This window comes from Hemitrygon akajei, chromosome 2, assembly GCF_048418815.1.
Source record: "Hemitrygon akajei chromosome 2, sHemAka1.3, whole genome shotgun sequence".
NCBI classification, from domain to species: Eukaryota; Metazoa; Chordata; class Chondrichthyes; order Myliobatiformes; family Dasyatidae; genus Hemitrygon; species Hemitrygon akajei.
This window is the reverse complement of record NC_133125.1, coordinates 9,482,021-9,494,343: the sequence shown is the minus strand read 5'-3', so window position 1 is coordinate 9,494,343 and position 12,323 is coordinate 9,482,021.

Genomic DNA, 12,323 nt, shown 5'->3' with positions numbered 1-12,323 from the left:
AATCTTTATTGCTGTTCTGTAACATTTTTTTTTGCTAGCCCTGAGCTGAACCCCTGAACTTGGAAGACCGGTAGACCACTTTTAGTCTGGCCTCTACCCTTTGACCCATCTGGCTTGGGTAACCCTACCAAGATACAAAGCCCTGACTCCAGCCAACATAACTCTCCGGGACATTGAGGCATGCAAGCCTCCAAACCACAAGAAGTTTGTAATCTACTTAGAGGAACTGTAGCAAAGTACAGTAAAGAACTCCTCATACCACCTATACTGATCAATGCAACAGGTCATGGAGGTCATACAAGGAAAACAATAACAGAGCTTAGGCCACAATAGCACCTAATGGCAACCTCTTTGCTTGCATCTTTGGAAATAGTTCTATTTCTATCTTTAATATCTCTGTTTTCCCCTTTCAGAGTTGTTTAGAAGACCCTGACCTGGAGTTGCACGCTGACTTCTGTTCTTTGCAGGAATGGGACCTGCCCTCGGGGTCTCACGACTGGCTGTTATTTGATATACCAATGATGCCGTCTAGAAGATCAGCTCGTCTTCGGAGTTTCGGGATTTCGTGGCTCTGGAGGTAGGCGGACTTGAGGTCGGTGCCTCTGCAGGAAATCGGTGTGTCGTGGGAGTACATGGAAGATTGAAAGCAGCAAGATGGCTGCTGGCTGTGTGCTCAGTGACCCACGTTTTTGGGCACAGAGCTCAGAAAAAGTGATGCAATGGACTTTTAACATCGTAAATCAGCAAGTTGCTTTGATATGTCTCCGCTCTCGCTGTGAAACGGAGACACCTCTTTTTCCCTTATTCGGGAGAGAGAGACGGTGGTATGTTGAATTACTGGGTGAACAAGTAGTCCTTGGGGTACTGCAAGCCTGTGTCTTTATTGATGCTTTGCTGCACGCTTAAGTGCTCAGTGGGGGGCACCAATTCTTTTTTTTGCTGGTGGGGAAGGGGATCATTGTTTTGCTGCTGCTTATGTGTGGGAGGGGGAGCTGGGGGGGACTTTGACTGTCATTCATTTTTTGGGATGCTCCTCTGTTTTTGTGGATGGTTGCAAAGAAAAAGATTTTCAGGATGTATATTGTATACATTTCTCTGACATTAAATGTACCTTTGAAACCTTTGAGTGAAGAATGAAGTGTTATGTTACAGAGAAAGTCCAGTGCAGGTTCTGAGTATGATGCAAGGTCACAACGAGGTAGATTGTGAGGTCAAGAGTCCATCTTACTGTACTAGGGAACTGTTCAGTAGACTTATAACAGCAGGATAGAAGCTGCCATTGAAGCTGGTGGTACATGGTTTCAGACGTTTGTATCGTCTTTCCCTTGGGACGGGGGATGGGGGAAGAATAGAGAACGTCCAGGGTGGCTGGATCTGCAATTCTGCTGGTTGCTTTAATGAGGCAGTGAGAGGTGGAGATTTCTCAGAGAGGAAGCTGATTTCCGTGATGTGCTAAGCTGCATCCACAACTCTCTGTAGTTTCTTGCAATCATGGGCAGAGCAGCTGCCGTACCAAGCTGTGATGCATCTGGATTGGAAGCTTTCTATGGTGCGTCTGTAAAAATTTGTGAGGGTCAAAGGGCACATGCCAAAATTCTTTATCCCCCTGTGGAAGAGTAGGTACGGGTGATCTGGCCATCTGCCAAATGGAATGCAGTAGTTATGTAACATACATAATTGAGATAATTTCTATAAATAAATTTTAACTAATAATTGTCCAAGTTACTTCCGAATAAGCATATATTTCTAACCCCTCAAGCATGACAGCAGAATCACATTTCCAACCATCTGTGTAAGAACAGTCTTCCGGCAACTCTGCATCAGCTTATCTGTCAGAATGAAAGTGCTGAGTTCAGTTTTCTAGAGCTGAGGATGCAGGACTATGCATTTTTTTCATAGTTTGTTTCCTTTAATATTACACCAGCATAGAGAGCTGGATATATTTATTCCATGCCTTATTAGACCTGATGACAGCCTCAGAAGCCAAGAAATTCTACATAACACCAGAAAGAACTTTTGCCTGACCAGTTAGAAATCGGACTTACTGCTCACATCTTAATTAAATTGAATTAACATCATAAACTTTCAAAAGCAGCTAAAAAATATTGTTGATGAGCTTTGAATTGAATTGACTTTGTTTCTTACATCCTTCACATACATGAGGAGTAAAAATTTTTACGTTACATCTCCGTCTGAATGTGCAATGTGCAATTTATAGTCATTTGTAATAAATACTATGTCCAACAGGACAGTCAATATACCACAGAAATAGAATTTTATCAGTGTGAATTAATCAGTCTGATGGCCTGGGTGAAGAAGCTGTCCTGGAGCTTGTAGGTCCTGGCTTTTATGCTGCGGTACCATTTCCTGGAGGGTAGCAGCAGGAACAGTTTGTGGTTGGGGTGACTCAGGTCCCCAATGATCCTTCGGGCCCTTTTTACACACTTGTCTCTGAAACTGTCCCGAATAATGGGAAGTTCACATCTACAGATTAACTGGGCTGTCCGCACCACTCTCTGCAGAGTCCTATGATTGAGGATAGTCTTCATACCAGGCAGTGATGCGCCCCGTTAGGATGCTCTCAATTGTGCCCCTGTAGAAAATCCATAGGGTTTGGGGACTTATGCCAAACTTCTTCAATCGTCTGAGGTGAAAGAGGTACTGCTGTGCTTTTTTCACCACACAGCCGGTATGTACAGATCATGTGAGATCCTTGGTGATGTGTATGCCAAGGAACTTAAAGCTGTTCATCCTCTCAAACCCCAGATCCATTGATGTCAACAGGGGTTAGCCTGTCTCCATTCCTCCTGTAGTCTACAACCATCTCCTTTGTTTTTGTGACATTGAGGAAGAGATTGTTTTCTTGACACCATTGTGTCAGGGTGATGACTTCTTCTCTGTAGGCTGCCTTGTTATTATTTGAGATAAGGCCAATCAATGTAGTATTGTCAGCAAATTTAATTAGCCGATTGGAACTGTGGGTGGTGACACAGTCATACGTATACAGAGAGTAAAGGAGGGGGCTTAGGACACAGCACTGAGGGGCACCTGTGTTGAGGATCAGAGGGACAGAGGTGAAGGAGCCCACTCTTACTACCTGTCAGTGATCTGACAGGAAGTCCAGGATCCAGCTGCACAAGGCAAGGTGTCAAAAATTACAGGAAAGAAAATTTATTGCAATTCAAGCAACATTGCTTTACCTGTAATCCTTTAGAACAAATGTTTACCCTGTGTTGTGAATGAATGCCTTGTGCAAGCGTCTCATTTTCAGAATATCTAATGGCTTAATAGTCCAGAACACATAATATGGAAAACTAGTGTCTGCACCTGCCATTGAATCTTCAGAATCAGAATCAGATTTAATATCACTGCCACATGTCATGAAATTTGTTGTTATGAGGCAGCAGTACAGTGTATAACATAATAAAAAATGATAAATTACAAGAAGTATATATTAAAAAATTAAATTAAATCGATACTGCAAGAAAGAGAAGAAAAAATAGTGAGGTGGTGTTCATGGGTTCATTGTCCATTCAGAAATCTGATGGCAGAGGCAAGAAGCTGTCCTGAAACATTGAGTGTGTATCTTCAGGCTTCTGTACCTTTTCCTTGTTGGTAGCAATGAGAAGAGGACATGTCCTGAGCGATGGGGTTTCTTAAGGATGGATACCACCTTTTTGAAGCATCGCCTTTTGAAGAAGTCTTCAAGGCTGGGGAGGCTGGTGACCATGATGGATCTGGCTGAGTTTACAACTTTCTGCAGGTTTTATGACCCTGTGCAGTGACCCCTTCATAGCAGATGGTGATGCAACCAGTAAGAAGGCTCTCCACGGTACATCTGTAGAAATTTGCATGAGTCGTTGGTGACATACCAAATCTCCTCAAACTCTTAATGAAATATAGCCGCTGCTGTGCCTTTGTAATTGCATCAGTTTTTTTGATCATGGGCAAATCCTCAGACAGATTTAAGGACAGATTCTATCCCGCTGTTTTATAACTATTGAATGATACCCTAATACAACAAGATGATAGATAGATAGATAGATACTTTATTCATCCCCATGGGGAAATTCAACATTTTTTTTCCAATGTCCCATACACTTGTTGTAGCAAAAACTCATTACATACAATACTTAACTCAGTAATAATATGATATGCATCTAAATCACTAACTCAAAAAGCATTAATAATAGCTTTAAAAAAAAAAGTTCTTAAGTCCTGGCAGTTGAATTGTAAAGCCTAATGGCATTGGGGAGTATTGACCTCTTCATCCTGTCTGAGGAGCATTGCATCGACAGTAACCTGTCGCTGAAACTGCTTCTCTGTCTCTGGATGGTGCTATGTAGAGGATGTTCAGGGTTTTCCATAATTGACCGTAGCCTACTCAGCGCCCTTCGCTCAGCTACCGATGTTAAACTCTCCAGTACTTTGCCCACGACAGAGCCCGCCTTCCTTACCAGCTTATTAAGACGTGAGGCGTCCTTCTTCTTAATGCTTCCTCCCCAACACGCCACCACAAAGAAGAGGGCGCTCTCAACAACTGACCTATAGAACATCTTCAGCATCTCACTGCAGACATTGAATGACGCCAACCTTCTAAGGAAGTACAGTCGACTCTGTGCCTCCCTGCACAAGGCATCTGTGTTGGCAGTCCAGTCTAGCTTCTCGTCTAACTGTACTCCCAGATACTTGTAGGTCTTAACCTGCTCCACATATTCTCCATTAATGATCACTGGCTCCATATGAGGCCTAGATCTCCTAAAGTCCACCACCATCTCCTTGGTCTTGGTGACATTGAGACGCAGGTAGTTTGAGTTGCACCATATCACAAAGTCCTGTATCAGTTTCCTATACTCCTCCTCCTGTCCATTCCTGACACACCCCACTATGGCCGTGTCATCAGCGAACTTCTGCACATGGCAGGACTCCGAGTTATATTGGAAGTCAGATGTGTACAGGGTGAACAGGACCAGAGAGAGTACGGTTCCCTGTGGCGCTCCTGTGCTGCTGACCACCGTGTCAGACCTACAGTCTCCCAACCGCACATACTGAGGTCTATCTGTCAAGTAGTCCACTATCCAATCCACCATGTGAGAGTCTACTCCCATCTCCGTTAGTTTGTGCTTTAAGATCTTGAGCTGGATGGTGTTAAAGGCACTAGAGAAGTCAAGGAATGTAATCCTCACAGCACAACTGACCCCATCTAGGTGAGAGAGTGATTTGTGCAGCAAATACGCGATAGCACCCTCCACTCCCACCTTCTCCTTATACGCAAACTGATCTCTTGACCTCACATTGTGCCAACCCACATTGTCTGCCTGCACGGCACTGTCTCTGTAACTGCAACACGTTGTCCGGAATCCTGTTATTGCTTTACCTTGTGCCACCTCAATGTACTGTTGTAATAAGTTGATCTGAATGAGTGGTATGCAAGGCAAACTTTTCGCTTTACCACAGTACATAGGTATAATTACCAATTAACCAACTTAAACATTATTTGCATTTACCAGGAATCTTTCACAACCTCAAGCTGCCCCGAGTGTACATTCATTCCATTAAGTGCTTCAGAATTATAGTCATTCTTCATACAATTTTGCAACACAGAATGTGCTGTATATTGACGTGATTCTTGCCTGCACATTGCTTTCTGATATTTCTGCTGATTTTGTCCCAGTGTGAACTTCAAAAGCCAAACGGTTTAAAATTTAAGCACAAGCTGAATAAGTAGTTTATCTTGTTGAGATGATTAGTTTACAATTTTTAATTTCTGCAATGGGCATAATCAACAGGAATTCTCACTCACTATTTGTGGCTAATTAATATTAAAATACAGTATCTTCAAGCTCTCTTCTCACTGCTGCCATCAGGAAGAAGGTGCAGGAGCCTCAAGACCCTCACCACCATGTTTAGGAACAGTTATTACCCCTCAACCATCAGGCTTCTGAACAAGTGGGGATAACTTCATTCAACTTCACTCACCCCATCACCGAACTGTTCCTACAACCTATGGACTCACTTTCAAGGACTCTTCATCTCAGATTCTCAATATTTTTGGTTGCTTGCTTGCTTGCTTGTCTGTCTGTTCATTTGTTTGTTTATTTATTTATTATTATTACTACTACTTTATTTTCCTTTTTGTCTTTGCACAATTCATAGTCTTTTACACATTGATTGTCTTTGTTGTTCGCGGTTTTCATTGACTCTACTATGTTTCTTTGTATTTACTGTGAACAACCACAAGAAAATGAATCTCAGGGTTGTATAGAGTGACTATGTACTTCGATAATAAGTTTACTTTGAACTTTGTCATTACAAAATTCAACATAAAAAACAATAGTGTTCTTAAAAGGCATCATACAATTTAAATTGGGGGAACATTAGCTTTAGAATCAGAGCTATGCACTATGGAAACAGGCTGCTTGGCCCACTGATATCTATTCTGACCAAGATGCCCCAGGCTAATGTCCTTTACCAGAATTTGGCCATAACATCTGAACCTGCCTTAAAACCTTTCTTTCCAACCATCTTTTAAAAGTTGTTACTGTACGAGCCTCAACTACTTCCTCTGATACAAGATTCAAAATACATTTATTATCAAAGTATGAGATATGTTTTCCCACAGGCAGCTATGAAACAAAGAAAAACCATGGAACCCATTCAAAGAAATACATCAAAACACCAACATGCAAAAAAAGAACAAATCACACAAACGACAAAAAAATGAAAAATACCAAATATAAAAGATCAACTACAGAGTCACTGAAACTGTCCCAGAACGTTCAGTTTAGTTCAGTTCAACTTAGTGCTGTGTCATTTGTTAACTGCAGGCCACAGAGCCAGTCTGCTTCGATCAAAAGTGCACAAGATGACAACAAAAAAGGAGCGACCAGAAACCAGAAACAGATCATAACATCAACTACAGAGTCCAATCCACAAACCACATCAATCAGTAGCACTTTCCACCTACATCTCACCCTCTGTGTTAAAATTCTGCCACTCAATTTCCTATTAAGTCTTTGACAGGCTAAAGAAATTCCTCCTCATCAAAGGGATGTCCTCCCATCTGCGGTTGTGCCCTCTGATCCTAGACTTTCTCACTATTGGAAACATCTTCTTCATGTCCAATCCATCTAGGCCTTTCAATATTTGGTATGTTTCAACAACATACCCTCTCATTCTTCTAAGCACCAGCAAGTATAGGCCTAAGAGCTATCAAATTCTCTCCAATCTCCTGCAGTCCTGAGTACTGGAGCCTCCATAACAGGCAACTGGTAAGAATGTAATATACACAAAATGCTGGAGGAACTCAGCAGGCCAGGCAGCATCTATGGAAAACAGTAAACAGTCAACATTTTGGGCCAAGACCCTTCATCAATTATGTCCTGATGAAGGGTCTGGTCCTGAAACGTCGACTGTACTGATGAAGGGTCTCGACCCGAAACGTTGACTGCTTCTTTCAACGGATGCTGCCCGACCTGCTGAGTTCATCCAGCTTTTTTGTACGTCTTGACTGTACTCTTGCTGCCTGGCCTGCTGAGCTCCTCCAGCATTTTGTGTGTGTTGCTTTGATTTCCAGCATCTGCAGATTTTCTGTTGTTTATGAACTGGAAAGAATGCTCACCACCGTACATCTATAGAAATTTGCAAGTCTTTGGTGACAGACCAAACTTGATGGGTTAAAGGCTTCCTTCTATCATGTAAATAAATTTGAAACATAGAACAGTACCACACAATACAGGCCCTTCAGACCACAATTATGCTGACCCTGTAACCTACTCCAAGATCAATCTAACTCTTCCCTCTTACATTGCCTTCCACTTTTCTTTCATCCATTTGCCTATCTAAGAGTTTCATAAATGTCCCTAATACATCTGTCTCTACCACCACCACTGGCAGCAAATTTCATGTTCCTAGTACTCTTTGTGTAAAAAACCTTTCGCTGACAACCACACCCCCCCCCCCCAATCACCTTACCACAAGGCTCCCTCGAATCAGCCAATGGATAGAAAATTAGAAGTGGTTTTCTTATACCTGACATGTAGCTCAGATAAATGTATCAGTGAGGAGATATGATCTAATGTAGATTAAAACTCAACCTATGCCATTGTATTTTTCTGACCCATCCCAACTCAGAAGTATTCGCAAAATATTCAGAATCAGAATCAATTTTAATATCACTGACATATGTTGTGAAATTTGTTGTTTTGCAGCAGCAGTACATTGTAATACATATTAATAAAAAATTGTAAATTATTGTACACGATGTATATATAAAAAATAAATGTAATAGGTAGTGGAAAAAGAGAAGAAAAAAGTTGGTAGATAGTGTTCATGGATTCATTGCCCATCCAGGAATCTGACGGCAAAGCGAGAGAAGCTGCTCCTGAAATCTGAGTGTGGGCCTTCAAGCTCCTGTACTTCCTCTTTGATGATAGCAATAAGAAGATGGCATGCCCTAGGTGAAGAGGATCCTTGATGATGGATGCCACTTTTCTGAGGCATCGCCTTTTAACGGTTTCCTCGATGCAGGGGAGGCTGGTGCACTTGAGGGAGTTGGCTAAGTTTACAATGCTCTGCAGCTTTTTCCAGTCCTGTACAATGACTCCTTCATACTAGGCAGCGATGCAACCAGTTAGAATGATCCTCGCGGTACATATGTAGGAATTTGGGAGTGTCTTTGGTGACATACCAAGTCTTCACGACACTATGTCTCCTTCATTAAGATCATCTGCAATGCCACCACAAATTAAACCCAGCTTTGTTTCCAGAGTAAGTGATTGATGATTAAATTGGCAAAATACAAGGGAAAACGTGAACAGCACATCAATTTTCCTCAGGCTCACATTGTGGAACATAACAATTACTGGGAGAAGGCTATACCCAGGGCCACAGATTGTTATTCAGTTACCTTTGGGAGCTAATTTAAATACAACCAGCATGATGTAAGCAGCTGTTACAGCAAGGCTGTATGATAGATAAACAATTACATATGTTGGACTCAAAAGGTTTTGCAGATGCTGGAAATCCAGAATAACATACTCAAAATGCTGGAGGAACGCAGCAGGTCAGGTGGCATCTAAGGAAAGGAATGCACAGTTAATGTTTTGGGACAAGACCCTTCAGCAGGACTGGAAAGGAAAGGGAACAGTCAGAAAAAGAAAGGAGAGGGGAAGGAAGGCAAGCTGGCAGGTGATAGATGAGACCAGGTGAGGGGGGAGAGAGAGGGGAAGAAGTACAAAGCTGGGAGGTGATAGGTGTAAAAGGCGATGGGCTGAAGAAGAAGGAATCTGAAAAGAGAGAAGAGGTGTAGCACTTAAGACCAGAAGATATAGGAGCAGAAGTAGGCCATTTGGCCCACTGAGTCTGCTTCACCATTCAACCATGGGCTGATCCAATTCTTCCTGTCTTCCCCACTCCCCTGCCTTCTCCCCATACCCCTGGATAATCAAGAAACTATCTATCTCTGCCTTAAATGCACCCAATGACTTGGCCTCCACAGCTGCTTGTGGCAACAAATTCCACAGGTTTACCACCCTCTGACTAAAGTAATATCTCCATATCGCTGAGTGGACGTCCTTCAGTCTTGAAGTTGTGCCCTCTTGTCCTATACTCCCCTACCACGGGAAATAACTTTGCCGTATCTAATCTGTTCATGCTTTTAACATTCAGAATGTTTCTATGAGATCTCCTCTCATTTTCCTGAACTCCAGAGAATATAGCCCAAGAGCTGCCAGATGTTCCTCATATGGTAACTCTTTCATTCCTGAAATAATTCTCATGAATCTTCCCTGAACTCTCAGTATATCCTTTCTAAAATAAGTAGCCCAAAACTGCACACAATACTCCAAGTGTGGACTCACGAGTGCCTTACAGAGCCTCAATATCACATCCCTACTCTTCAAGTGAACTCAATTATAATGTGATCACTGTTTCCCAAGGGTTCCTTAACCTTAAGCTCTCTTATCACCTCTGGATCATTGCACACCACCCATTCCGGCACAGCCGATCCCCTAGTGGGCTCAACAACAAGCTGTTCTAAAAAGCCATCCCATAAACATTCTACAAATTCTCTCTCTTGTGGTCCAATACTGGCCTGGTTTTCCCAATCCACTTTCATGTTGAAATCCCAAAAATTACCATGACATTGCCCTTCTGACACGCCTTTTCTATCTCCTGCTGTAATTTGTAATCCACATCCCGGCTGCTGTTTGGAGGCCTGTATACAACTGCCATTAGGGTCCTTTTAACCTTGCCATTTCTTAACTCAACCCATCCTTCCGATCCTATGTCATCCCTTTCTAATGATTTAATATTATTTCTTATAGACAGGGCCACACTACCCCCTCTGCCTACTAACCTTATCTTTCTGATACACCTTATATCCTTGGATGTTCAGCTCCCAATGGCAGCCATCCTTTAGTCAAGTTTCAGAGATGGTCAAAACGTCATACTTGCCAATCTATAGCTGAATTTCAAGATCGTCCATTTTATTTCTTATACTGCGTGCATGCAAATATAACACTTTCAGTCCCATATTTATTGCATTCCGTTTTAACTGCTCCATGCCTCTATTGCCCTGTAACTCATCCCACTCGCTGTGATTATGCCTCATCTCTGCCTGTCCTATCTATCATCTCTGTTGCACGTTATCTTTGATTTATTTCTGTTTTCCCCTTCCTCAGCCCTATCACTCCAGTTCCCATCCCCCTGGCAAATTAGTTTAAACCCTCCCTGACAGCTCTATTAAACTAGCTTGCTAGGATATTGGACCCCTTTGGTTTCAGGTATAACCCATCATTGTTTTACAGGTCGTACCTCCAACAGAAGAGGCTCCAATGATCCAAGAACCTGAAGCCCTGCCATCTACACCAGTCTCTCAACCACACTTTAATAAGCCTGATCATGCTATTCTTGCGCTCGTTAGTACGTGGCATGGGCAGCAATCCTGAGATTACTACCCTGGAGGTCCTGCTTTTCAGCTTCCCAGTCAATTCCCTGAATTCTCTCTTCAGGACCTCCTCCAGTTTTCTACCTATGTCATTTGTAGCAACGTGTACCAAGACTTCTGGCTGCTCACCCTCTCCCTTCAGAATACTCTGCACCCGATCCGAGACATCCTGGCACCTGGAAGGCAACACATCATGTGCATATCTCTATCAGACTGATAGAACCTTCTGTCTGCTCCCCTCACAATGGAATCCCGTATGACTACCGCATTTCTCATCTTCTTCTTTCTCTTCTGCACCACGGAAGCAGGCTTAGTGCCAGAGACCCGATTGCCGTGGTCGTCCTCTGTCAGGTCACCCCCTCAACAGCATCCAAAACGAGATAATGATTACTGAGGAAGATGGCTACGGGGGTGCTCTCTACTATCTGAGCTCTTTCCATCCCTTCTCTGACAGCCACAGACAGTTTGCAGGGTTAAGTGCCAGGAGGGAGATCAGTGGAGAGAGATGAAAGGTGAGGGAATCATGGAGAGAGCTATCCCTGAAGAAAGTGGAGGATGGGGGGGGGGGGGGGGGGGGGGAGAGGTAAAGGTGTGTTTGATGCTAGGATCCCATTGAACATGGTGGACATGACAGAAAATGAAGTGCTAGATGTGAAGGCTCTTGATGGTGGTAAAGTATTTTGAACTTCAAATTAAATCCCTTAAATACATTTGACTTCAACGTCAATAAAAAAATCTTTGGGGAAGATGCCTATAAGTATTTGCATGAAAATTGTACATGATTTATTTTTCAAACAAGTGCATTATTTGTATGAATGTCGGACAGGGAAAATCTCATAACCCCCTGCCAGTATATCAGGTTAAGTTTCTACACACAAGGACAAATCACTTGATTCTGTATGTTTTTGTACCATTCCCTTTCAGTTTTTGCCTAAGCTAAGCAAAAGGTTGCCCTACTAATCTTGTTGACTGAACATGTTAATCAATCAAAGCCCTGAACATATATTGATTCCTTTAACATCAAATCCAAGGCATATTGACATATGAGGTAGAACTAATAGCATCTGTAATTGCAAATTTGCAACATTATGATTTAAGTATTACCAACATCAACATTCCATCATCTGCATGTTCACTTAGTAAATCATAAAATTAATTGCGCACAGTGTGTTGGTGTCCAATGACAGAAATAGTATGGAGCTGACTATAGTATTGACACCATGGTAGCATAGCTGTTAGTGTGATGCTATTAAAGCTGGGGGCATAGGAGTTCGGAGTTCAATCCTGGCATCCTCTGTAAGGAGTCTCTGTATGTTCTCCCTGTGGAATGTGTGATGCAACATCAATAACTCTCTCTGAGACGTGAAGTCGAGAT